The 11,661-nt window shown below is 46.0% G+C and overlaps 1 long non-coding RNA gene across 1 annotated transcript; it reads left to right on the top strand.

The window, feature by feature from the left end:
* Positions 1 to 7,317: 7,317 nt before the first annotated feature.
* Positions 7,318 to 10,402, top strand: LOC144127887 (uncharacterized). The gene is made up of 2 exons (XR_013313605.1): positions 7,318 to 7,763; positions 10,323 to 10,402. It is a non-coding gene; the product is annotated as an uncharacterized LOC144127887 (long non-coding RNA).
* Positions 10,403 to 11,661: the final 1,259 nt, after the last annotated feature.

The following is an 11,661-nucleotide window of genomic DNA, read 5'->3' as shown; positions in this document are numbered from 1 at the left end:
GCCATATTAGGTTACAGTTGGGGTGCAGTGCTGGCGTCGGCAGGACTTGCTCGCAAATCCTGGCCCGCCCCCGCTTTGGGCTCCGTGGTGGGTGGCTGTCACAGAAGCCGAAAAACATCCATATTGAAGCGAAAGCTTCGCTGCGGTAGGTAGGTAGGTAAACTCTTTTATTGCGCCCAAAAACAGGGGACCAGTCAAAGGACCGGTTGCGCTGACTTAGAGGAGGTCGGCGGGGATCCCTTGGGATGCCGCGGCCTCCACCGCGCGCTGGATAAGCCAGCGTTGGTCTGCTGGCTTGGAAGTACACAGGAGAGACTCCCACGTCTCTGGGGTGTTTGCGTTGTCTCTGTTGTAATGTGGACAAGTCCACACCATGTGTATGAGTGTGGCCGGAGTTGAGCAGTGTTTACACATGGGGACTATCTGTTCCGGAAAGATCCTGCTGTATAAGAGGGGGTGTGGGAAGCTGCCAGTTTGTAGTTTGCGCCATTGGACGGCCTCGCGCCTTGTTAGATCGCGGTGTGCGGGAGGATATGTGCACCTTTGGAGTCTGTAGTGCTGGAGTATGTCCGTGTAAGTGGTGAGTAGAGATAGTGAAGCGCGTGGGATATTAGTGTCAGCGGAAGCAGGGTGGCTGATCATACTCTCGGCTCGGCAGCTGAGATCTCGAGCGAGAGTGTGTGCCTGGGCGTTTCCGCTGAGCGACTCGTGGGCTGGAGCCCAAAGAAGTAAGCGAGATGTGGAAGAGGGTGCTGTAGAACGTAGAATGTGTAACGCCTGGCAAGAGATACGGCCAGCATCGTAATTGCGAATATCCTGCTGAGAGTCACTGATGACGACTTTGGTATTAGGGTCGGCTAGCGCGAGCGCAATGGCAACCTCCTCAGCTGCGGTGACTGTTTCTGCATTGCGAATGCTGCAGGCTGTGTACCAGCTGCGGTGAGGGGCGAGAGCTACCGCCACCATCGCTGGCCTCGATGGATGGTAAGAGGCGTCCGTATACGTGACGTCCGGACGTCCGCTGAAGCGTTTCTCGAACTGACGAGCCCGGTCGGCCCGTCTCTCGGCGTGGTGTTCCGGGTGCATCCGTTTGGGAATGGGAGGAATGCGGAGATTTAGGCGATATTCTGATGTAAGTTCAGCGTAACTTGGGGCCGATCTCGGCGGGGAGATCCCAACTTGCTGCAGTACCGCTCGGCCAGCGTGTGTGAGTGAGAGCCGCTCATACTGGGCGGTGAGGGTTGCTTCGATCAGTTCGCTCACGCTGCTGGCTATCGGAGCGTTGCCGGTCCCATCGGCTGGTGCGCTGGAGTGTGATCCGCTTGGCGGTCTCTTGGGTCTTGAGTTTCTCTGCCTCAGCATTTCGAATTTTCTCCCACTTCCTGCGCTTGACTTCGTAAGGAATCCTGAAGATTTCCCTGCAGCGACTATCGCCCGTGAAATGTTCTTTACCGCACAGGCGGCAGATTGGTTTGCACGTGTGGTCAGTGGTAGGATTGGATAGTCCGCAACCTCTACACTTAGTAGTTGGGCTTGCACAAACATCGGCTCGATGACCGAGCTCGCCACAGCGATAGCACACCTCGTACTTCTTCTTGAATAAGTTGCATCTGTGGCGACTATTGCAAAAGTAGACCCAGGTAGGCACTTGGCGCTGAGCGAATGTGATGAGTACTGCGGTGGTGTTCCCGAGCCGCCGAAAGTCCAGAATGGGTGGGTTACGGTTGTCTTGTAACTCTGCTTGGATTGTATTTCGATCCAGTCGGAGGTCGACGCCGCGAATCACACCACGGCTCGAGCTATCATCTGGAGCGCAGTAGACGGATATCTCATACGCCTTGTTGTCAACGGTGATCTCTTTGAGTTGCATCATCCGTTCAGCTCTTTCGACGACTGGGGTGCAGTACGCGAAAGTATTCTGGATCAGGTTAGCTTGTATTAGGTCTTCGTGACGAACAGCGTCCCTGGGGAAGCGAGCAGCAGTGCAAATTGCTTCCAGTAGTTGGTAGGTTGTAATCTTGGAGAGTAGCAGTCCGCCCCGTGGGCGCACAATTAGCTTGAGAGCGTTGCTGGGTAAGCGAGGCTGGTTCGATGCTACAGATTTTTTGGCTAGTAAGCGTCCTCGTTGCCGAGGCGTGAGTTCAGCTTCCGTCTTCGCACGTAGCCCATTGTCGATTTGGGACGCTTGGTTCGGTCCCGCTTTGTCTCCAGGGAAAGCTGGCACGGCAGGCCCTGATGTTGTTCGCGCTTCCCGGAGCTTGTTAACTTTAGTCAACCAATCACTGGCTGCTAATTCTTCTCGAGAAATTGGGATGCCTTCTACGGTGACCCTCATGGCGACCTACGGCGCGCGGGCACGGTCCACGGCGCAGCCCAGCTGGCGAACGCTGCTGCGACGCAGGTAGCGAACGCCACTGCGACGCAGAGCTCCGTATTCTTCGGCGCGGCGCAGTAGGCCTAGCGAGGCATCTGGCTTGGTCACGGGGAAAAGTTGACCTAAAATGGTCAAAACTTGTTGTACGTACTTCTGGTTGGTGTCCCTGGATTCCGCTCGTCTTCAGGAAACCGGTGATATCAACGGAAGTATTGTAGGGTCTCACTGTCTAGGGTAAAAACACGAAATCAGCGGAGCTCACGTGGAGTTCGTCCGTTGTCGCTCGCGCTCGCAGCGCCCCCCCCTCTCGCTTCGCTGCGGACCTCGTACTTCGATCGCCGTGTGCCTATTTTTCACCTTCCTCTGAGTTAGAGGTGAAATTATGAAAAAGAGAGGAAGAAATTGTATCAATTTCCATGACCGGGAGGCGAACCAGCCGCTCAGCGAGACCACTAGTGCTAAACTGCACCACACACTCGCTGTTGTTATTGCCTCAAAAACACACACGCGCTGCGCATTGGAGAGCGTCGTCTTCATCGACTTCCATCTGGTGCGTCCCGCTGCACTGCCTGCTCACCGCCCTCTTCTACGTAGCACAAATCTGTGCTTTCGCTCCAATTCGAATGTAGTAAACATTCTCTGTAGTTTTTTTTTCTTTGCTCTTCCTGCATCACCAAATGGTCCCCCTAACGAGAGAAGGCTCCTGGAGAATCAGTGGTCATGACTGGACGGCAGGTTCCATTACGGAGACATTGCCACTGCGCGGTACAGCACATCCACTAGGTGTCACGTTGTGGGGACAGCATTCGGGAAGGCAAGAAGAAGGCGGATAGCCATCAAAGGAAACTGTGTATTGGGAGGATCCGTGCTCGCAGACCGAAAGAAAAAACTCGGCGGTGGTGATAGCGGGAAATGTGCTCTGCAGAAATGGAAGATTAGAAAGTTTACGACTCTGGGTCGAACCCAAACTAAGGCAACAACAGAACTTCGACATAATGTGCTCATAATGTGTGCGCCAATCTCGAACATCGTAGAAGCTGTTGCACGTGCGTATAATAATTACAGACTAAGCTGGTGGCATCCCTTATGACAAAGAAAAATACAAGGTCACGCACCGGCGGCTTTGAATATTAAGTATAAAAAAATTTACTTTACAAAGTTTCGCGGCAAATATAAATTGAGCCGGACTATGCAAGAAAGGAAACCAACGACATATTTTAAATAGCAATATACCTGCCGTGCGAAGAAATAATACTAGTTTCTTGATGCTACATTGATGCAACAATGAAGAATATCCTAATCATTCACCTTAATCGCCACAGCGGTGGCTCAGTGGTTATGGTGCTCGACTGCTGACCCGACAAACTCGGGTTCGATCCCGGCCGCGGCGGTCGAATTTCGATGGAGGTGAAATTCTCGAGGCCCGTGTTCAGTGCGATGTCAGTGCACGTTAAAGAACCCGAGGCGGTCGAAATCTCCGGAGCCGTTCACTACGGCATCCCTCATAGCCTGAGTCGCTTTGGGACGTTAGCCCCCCATAAAGCAAACCATTCATCCTAATCACCCATGGAAGGACAGAACCAACCACTGTAGGAGTTTACATGAGCCCGGCAAAAGTCGAGTCGAATAGGCTGTCGGGCTGAAAACCGGCAGTCGGCCTCATGTATACGCTAGAGGGTCGAGCTAAGCGACCGTCGAGTGGGCTGGGCCAGCTCGACTGCACAGGGTGGGTTGACTAGCAGCCCCCTGCGCAAATTACGCTTAACTTTTTTCACCTCTTGGGAAAGCATTTTCTTCAGGGGAGAACAGAAGTGGGCGTCGGTTTACCAATCGTGCGGTCGCGCCTCGCAGGGCGCGCCGCGAGAGTCGACTTGCTGGTATCGAGTTCATGTAAACAGGCAGTCATCGAGTTGGGTTGACCTTGCTCAACTCGACCCATGAATCGATCCGCCGCTATCGGGTTGATGTAAATGCTGGTAGGGACCCGCTACCATTGAGCACGCCTCCTGGGTATGACGGGGCATGCCCAAGCGAAGGAAACCGGTTCGTAAGACTGTCACGAAAGAAAGCGACGAGTTTTTGTCCCGTCAGTTCAAATTAGTGAGCTTTTGTCCGGGATTAATTTTCTGATTCTTGCACATGGACTTCCGTCCGGGAGAAATTTGTAAGGCGTGCGCCCCTGCTACACCAAATTGACTGCTTAATTCTGCGTTACTCAGTCACCGCAAATTTTTGAAAAGAGGAAATTTTTTGTTTTGCATAATATGCACTGCTTTTAGGTTAACGCATTATTGCTCTTAAAGGCAATATAAACTGTGAGATTGACCTTAGGTGGTTACATACTCAAGTTTGTAGAAGACTAGTGGTGTCGGCTAAAAGCAAATCTAACCAAGAAGCAACAGATGAGACCTTTTTTAGTGCCATCATATAAACAGCTAGGTGGTACCAAGGGATGAAGAACTTTTCCACCTGGCAGCTAACTAAAATTCTTCAGAGTTCTGGAAGCTTTTTCTTCATTAGGAAGAGCAACTTGTGCGCAGGTTTTGAAAATGTGATAGTGCCCTGTTTCCTGTTTGCGGTCGTTCGATTTCCGCGAAAGTAGGAAGTTACGAATCCACCCGGCTCTTTGACATACGAGGGCCCAGTGAATGAAGAGGCCCAACATAAAAAGCTGCGTAGTAAAATACGGCTTTAATCGTTACAGAAAATGAAGACGCTGGAGCACGTCGTTATCCTAATAGCAGTCAAAAAGGATACACATTATTACAAAGAAGGACGCTTTAAAACTTACGTAGTATTACGGGCAATGCACATCCGCCTGTCTCTACGAAGGGAGAGATGTCGTGTTTCAGCATTGGAACCGCAAAAATGAACGCACAATGTGGTGACAAAGTCATAACGTTCCTGCGAGAGGGAGAGTTTGGGTCATCTGCATAATGAATAGAAATGATTGCTGAAGACAATCAGTTTCTGTTGTTCATATGGGCTAGTAACCCCACCACCCCCGGGGTATGAAAAAAGTTACATCTCTTTCTTTTTTTGTCGTCTTTCCTATCTTTATTACATCGGTGATATTTTTCATACCTGCAATTCCATGAATAAAGATTGTAGTTGGTGCGCAACGCATGTCTTGCTTTTTCTCTATGTCCACCCCCTTTTCGACCGTCTACTTACCGCTTGTTATACCATCCAAGATAAACTTTTACTTCTTTTTGTTCGCATGCCCTAAATTCCCTTTTCGGGTATTACATAGGGGAGAAGGGGCGGTTACACAGCAAGAAATATTCTCTATAAACATAAATAAAATAAAAAAACAGAAGCACAGTCAAATAGATGCACAAGGAAACCGTGATTAATAGCAGCAACAAAAAATGCAAAATCCATCCTCCGCATAAATCGACCCTTTTAGGTGAGAATCTAAGTTAGAAAACATTGTAGTAAAGCTTCTTTTTCGGCTAATGCGTGCATTTTGAATCCAAGAAAAGTAGCAGTGTTAAAGCATGCAAACAGAACAAGAAAGTACAGCGCTTGTGCCTTGTTCTTTCTCTTCAGTGGTTGCATGCTTTAGCACTGCTATTTTTCTTACATTAAAAAAACACTAGTTTCTGAACAAAGGCGTCATGGTTTGATGTTTAAATGATGTCTTCTGGCAACTTTTTCCAGTCATGGATTGCGAGAAATAACGATGAATGACTGAGGAGGTTGGTACATGCATACATAGGGTTCAATTTTGAAGGAAATATATAAGTGATGAAAAATGCGGTGGGCTGTGCTGATATAACATGTAGCGAATGTGGACTAACTGTGGTACAGTCATTGAAAATAAGATAATAGTGCTTGTAACCTTCGATTTTCAAGTAAGAATAAGATTAGCGATACTTCGATGTTATGCTGGAAAGACGTGAATTGTTTTTAGTTATAAATCTAGCTACCTTAATCTGGGCAGGCTGTCGCTTGTTAATTAAGATGATTTAATTTGGGTTCCCGATTAGAGGCGCGTATGATATTTTTGAACGTAAAAGGATAGCGTAGAAGAAAAGTTTAATGGTACAGGGAAGGAAGGAAGGAAAAGAACTTTAATGGAATAGGAGATGTTAATGGTACAGGGTCCGACTGCAACGAGTTAGCTTCGTCAATGTTGGCAATCTGTCTGCAAATAACACGGTCGTCAGTAAATATTATAGTAGGAGGAGTAAGAGAATTACGTGTTTGGGTACTTTATCAAATGCTTTCGCGAAGTCAATGACTATAGCATCAGTTTTTAAATAAGCATGGACTGCATAATTAAAGTAGGTTATTCAAACAACGGTGTCTCACAGGAACTACCACGTAGAAAGCCATTCTGATTTGAGAAAAAAAAGCTATGCATGGTTGGGTAGTTCATTACGGCAAACGATACATGTTCTAGTGATCTGCAAGGGATACTGGTAAAGGAGATTGGTCTGGGATTTGAGAGTACGGATATATCACCTGCCTTAAGTGTACGTGTAATGCTGGCCAACGTCCGCGAATCAGGTACGCAGACAGCGCCACGAGTTTGCTGAAAGAAGGCACCAAAAATCTGAGATACAATCGGTTTTGTTAACTTAGGTAGTTTTGGGTATATACCGTCAGGACCAGGCGAAGATATTGTTTGCAGTCGGTGAATAGGTTTTTGTATACCTTCAAAAGTGATAATGATATTATTCATGGTAGCACTTTCTTTCAGATAAAAGTTGCTTTTTTAAAGCACTTCCTTGAAGCTTCCTTACGCGATGACGGAACACCAACTGCAGAAAAAGAGATCTGTTGTCGAAAACAATAGTTTTCTTCAAGGTTCCGGTGTTGTAAAGGCTAGCCAGGTTACGCAGCCCATCAGATGCCGCTATTGAAGGCTAACAACGTCCACGAGACGCAAAACCGGCTCGCTATAAAAAAAAGGTCGATTCTTTAGACACGCTTCATGTTTCCTGACCAGTATAGTCAGGCTGTAGGGGGTTGTTTATGTTTTTGACTTGAGCGACACGTGTGACGAAGGTCATTTTGGCTGTCCCACGGACCGCGATAGCACCGGGAATGGGGCATCCGGCCAACATCTACCGGCTCTATATAAGCCCGTCCTCGGCCGCTCAGCTGTGAATCCCAAGTACTATAACCCCCGAGACCTCAGCGAGAAGCGGGCTGCGCTCGACGCCACCATGAAGTTTATCCTGCTCATCGCAGTCCTTATCGCGGCACTGCTTTGCGTCCAAGCGCAGTTTGGCGGACAAGGTCGATTCTTTGCTGGTCGGGGATTTCGACGCGGAGGAGGATTTGGCCGAGGAGGAGGAGGATTCGGCCGCGGCTTTGGAGGCGTCGCGCGCTTCGGACGCGGCGGGTACAATCGCTGACACTCCTGAGAACGATAAAGGCGAGTAAATAACCAGCCTGTGTAACTTGTTTCGAGGTCGCTTCGATAACAAGACCTGCTGCAGGTCAGTTAGGCAGCAAAATCTGTTCTGGCGCAATTTACTTTATGCTTTCCTAAGTAGCCTTTTTACTGAGCATCATTTGATACACCTGATAAGTTCATATTACCACGAAGGCATACGAGGATTCACATAGATGTGCTTGCAAGGATGCTTTTACTCTGTTTCATCTAAATTGCTGAAAAATTGATAAGGCAGATGGCTGAACCCGTGTTTTCGGTCGACATCATTTCGCGACAGAAAAGTTAGTCTCATTATGGTCGTGTAGAGCGATGAAGATGAAAGGGAAAATTTAATGAGGATAATTTTTTTTGTAAAGGAAAATGGATCTGATGGCTGACCATTAATCACTAAAAACTACTTCTGAACGGGGTTATGTGGGACGAAACTGGTTCGCTCCAATTTCTTGAGGCGTTAGCCTGGGACTACAAAATACTTGGAAACTTCTCTTACCAGCTCCCGAGTCGCTTTGGGACGTTAAACCTCTGTAAACCGTAAACCATCTGACCACATTGTTTATATTTTATCCTTCATATCTTATCTTTTTTTCGCGTGTAGTTATTTGCTGCTCCTTATATTGCGTGTTGAAATCAATAGTTGCCGTGCAAACGCCGGCTCCAACAACCGGGATCAATTCTGTGCCAGTTTGATCAAGGGCATGAAGGGTGGTTGAGCTGGTTGACAGCATTATGATCTCGTTCGATCACTTGCACAGATGGAATGATGTTAGGGGCATCCCCTTTTGAAATGGTAGTGGTGGCGGGTGGCACAGGTATGGGTATTTTTTCTTTAAATTTTTCTAACCAATCTTTCAATGTTACCTGCACTATGTAGAAAATCTGTCTTTACAAGTGCTAACACTATTGGCTACTTCGCTCATCAATTTTGAATCCTGATCTTGTATCTGTAAGTTGGCGCTCTGTTTTCAAGCCCTGGGTGTTCCAATCATTCCTTACTAATCTGTTCTGCCGCATTCGCATTATTCTAGTTATCAGTGAACTCTTAGAACTTCGGACATATTGACTGTGCCTTCGTGTACATCTAGATAGTTAATGCCACATTCTATTAAAATTTTCTTAATTGTTTCTCCCGACAGTCCACGCACTTTATATGTGTCATCATCTTTGTTAAAGCTCTTTTTACAGTTTCTTGTTCTAAGGCACGCTGCTCTCGCATCAAGCAGCGGGGCACTGTCTCTTGAATTATTATAAAATGTTCCTTGCAGATTTGCTTTTTTCATTTTCTGTGCAGATCCTGAGTATGCTTTTTTTACATTGAAATAATCCATTTCTCTCCTTCTACCTTTAAAAGAACTTGCAGACGGGCTAGATTGTTTTCAGATTCGGAAGGAATTTTTTTAGCGCTAACAAAACCTCTCATGTAAAGCCCTCACCCAAGGGCCCTTGAGGTATCTGTAATAAATAAATACACGAAAGAAAATAAAAAGAAAAGAAAGGGCCAGTGCCGTGTCCTTCTTTTCTTTCGTGTACGCGCTAAAAAAATGCTCTCTCCCTCTATCGTCTTCCCCTAACGCTTTTACCTTTTTATTTTCCCGTTCTGCTTCTCTGCTTACTTAGTGGTCAGTCTTTTCTTCCTTTTACGCCACCGTTAGCCAACGATGTTTCCGCACATATAATAAAATACCATGACTTTCCAGCTTTTTTTTCTGATTCCCGTAACTGCTCTTCATAAATACACTATCTGACATGTTGCTGGGCAGCAAGTTATTCTGTGCTTTCGGTGCTTCAAACAATGTACTAGCTCATTTGTAGTTTTGGTCTTAACATGATTCTATTTTGTAAGCAGCTGTCTGGTTTATTTCTACTCCTGGTGGAACATCTGCTCTTATTGGAGGAAAAGTGCATTTTCCCCGAAAGTTCAGCCTAGCACTACTATTTATTTTTAACTAGCTGTCACTATTTCATACCTGTTGTAACTTCATAATGTTCTGTGCTTTACTATCAGGGCATCTCTCCGCCCTTTATTCTTCTTCTTCTTCTTCTTCTTCTTCTTCTTCTTCTTCTTCTTCTTCTTCTTCTTCTTCTTCTTCTTCTTCTTCTTCTTCTTCTTCTTCTTCTTCTTCTTCTTCTTCTTCTTCTTCTTCTTCTTCTTCTTCTTCTTCTTCTTCTTCACCCCAGGTATCCGCCCTGGTAGTCTCTTCGTCTTCTTGTATGTGCACCTGGCCTGCGTTTACCCGCACCCCCACATATTTGTATTTTGCCACGCTGCGTCTATGATATCTCATATTGTAAGCATCTTCTCAGTTGAAGTGTTGAGTATTATGAAACCTGATCTAATTGCGCTGAAATTGAAGCCTAGAGCGTCTTCTTCGTGTCCACAAAATAGTTACTAGAGTTTAAACATCTCCTTGGTTATCAGCTTAGCTGTGAGCACGCTATAATGAATAAAGCGTCTCGGCCATGGCGAGGTTGCTTGTCATTGTCGCAATATTCAGCGAATGCTCTTCCATATAACGGCTTTGGTATTTTCTTGTCTTCCAGGACACCATTGCAGCGATTGGAGACGCATGGAAAAGGAAAACTTTTTTTTCAATCAATGAATAAACTACGATCGTCATTGACTTCTGGGTTGTTGTTCTTACACCAGTGCCGGATGCGCGCCATATTCAGATAAAGAAGGTCACAAGCTTTGTTATCACAAGGGCCTCCATTTAATTTTGGGACCTTTTTCAGAGACAAGCAGTATTTCCAAACATTATCTTCATTCATGCAAACAACAATTAGAACAAATTTACATTCTCTACTATCAATTAAAGAAAGAGCAATACGAGCTATCGGTAACTTAGAGCTGAGGGATAGTTGCGCGCCTTACTTCAAATTGTGCGGGATTCTTGAAATACGTAGCCTCTACGAATACAAACTAACACTTGAAGGTTATAATCAATACCGGTCCGGTGTAAAGAATTTTGACTCATAATACCAGGAAAAAAAAGGAGTTCATACGACTTAAGGAAGAATATTAAAATCAAGCCCCGGACGCGAACGAACTACGGGTACCAAAGATTAAGCTATCAGATACCAGATCTGATAAACCTCTATCCAATGATTAAATATGTTTTAACAAGTGCTCGTTCTCTAAACCAAGTTAAGATAATACTAAAGAATATGTTTGTTTTTAAATGAAGAGTAGCGCTCTAAATCTTTTTTAACGATTGTTTTTTCAAGTCGACAGTTTCAGTCATGTTTATCTACTCTGGGTGTTTTATGTTTATGTATTGTGTATATTGTTATTATTTTTTCAACCATGCGTTGCTAGTAGTACTGTTTAATTAATCTTGTTTGTATTTTAAGCCTGTAGAGACTTTAAATATGTGAGAAAAAAGCCGGTTAATGTATTCTTTCCTTTCTGGAGTGCTCTGTAAAAGATGTCATTTTGTTTCTCATCCGCTTCCAAACAGTGTCTCTATTTTGCTTTTTTCCTTTATCTGTACATGAGTGGCAACCGCTGCTTGCCACAGGGTGGCGTGACATCGTCAGGCAGTTTCCTGCTTTAGTCACGTCCCCCAAGACAAGCGAGAGAAAGACATGGCAAAATTAATAAGGGACGAAAGGTAGCTACAGACCGCTAGCCAACGTTTGGAGAAGAGAAATTCTCTTCGTCTGGGCATGTGCGGCAGGGGTGATATGAGACTTGCACTTCGAGGAACTGGGGATGGGGAGGAGATAAGGTGGTGAACTTGGCCCTATAGAACCGCTTTTGTACCGGCTGGGAAGCGCGGGTTTGCTTTTTCCCTGGAAGAAGAACTGGCTGTATTATTGTTTCTATTAATTCGAGCAAGTGTGATGTGCACTGAACAAACACAAGAAGGCGGGTCAGAAT

This window comes from Amblyomma americanum, chromosome 4 (assembly GCF_052857255.1).
Source record: "Amblyomma americanum isolate KBUSLIRL-KWMA chromosome 4, ASM5285725v1, whole genome shotgun sequence".
In the NCBI taxonomy this organism is placed as follows: domain Eukaryota; kingdom Metazoa; phylum Arthropoda; class Arachnida; order Ixodida; family Ixodidae; genus Amblyomma; species Amblyomma americanum.
The sequence above is the reverse complement of the archived record's forward strand: the minus strand, read 5'-3'. Positions and strand labels throughout refer to the sequence as shown.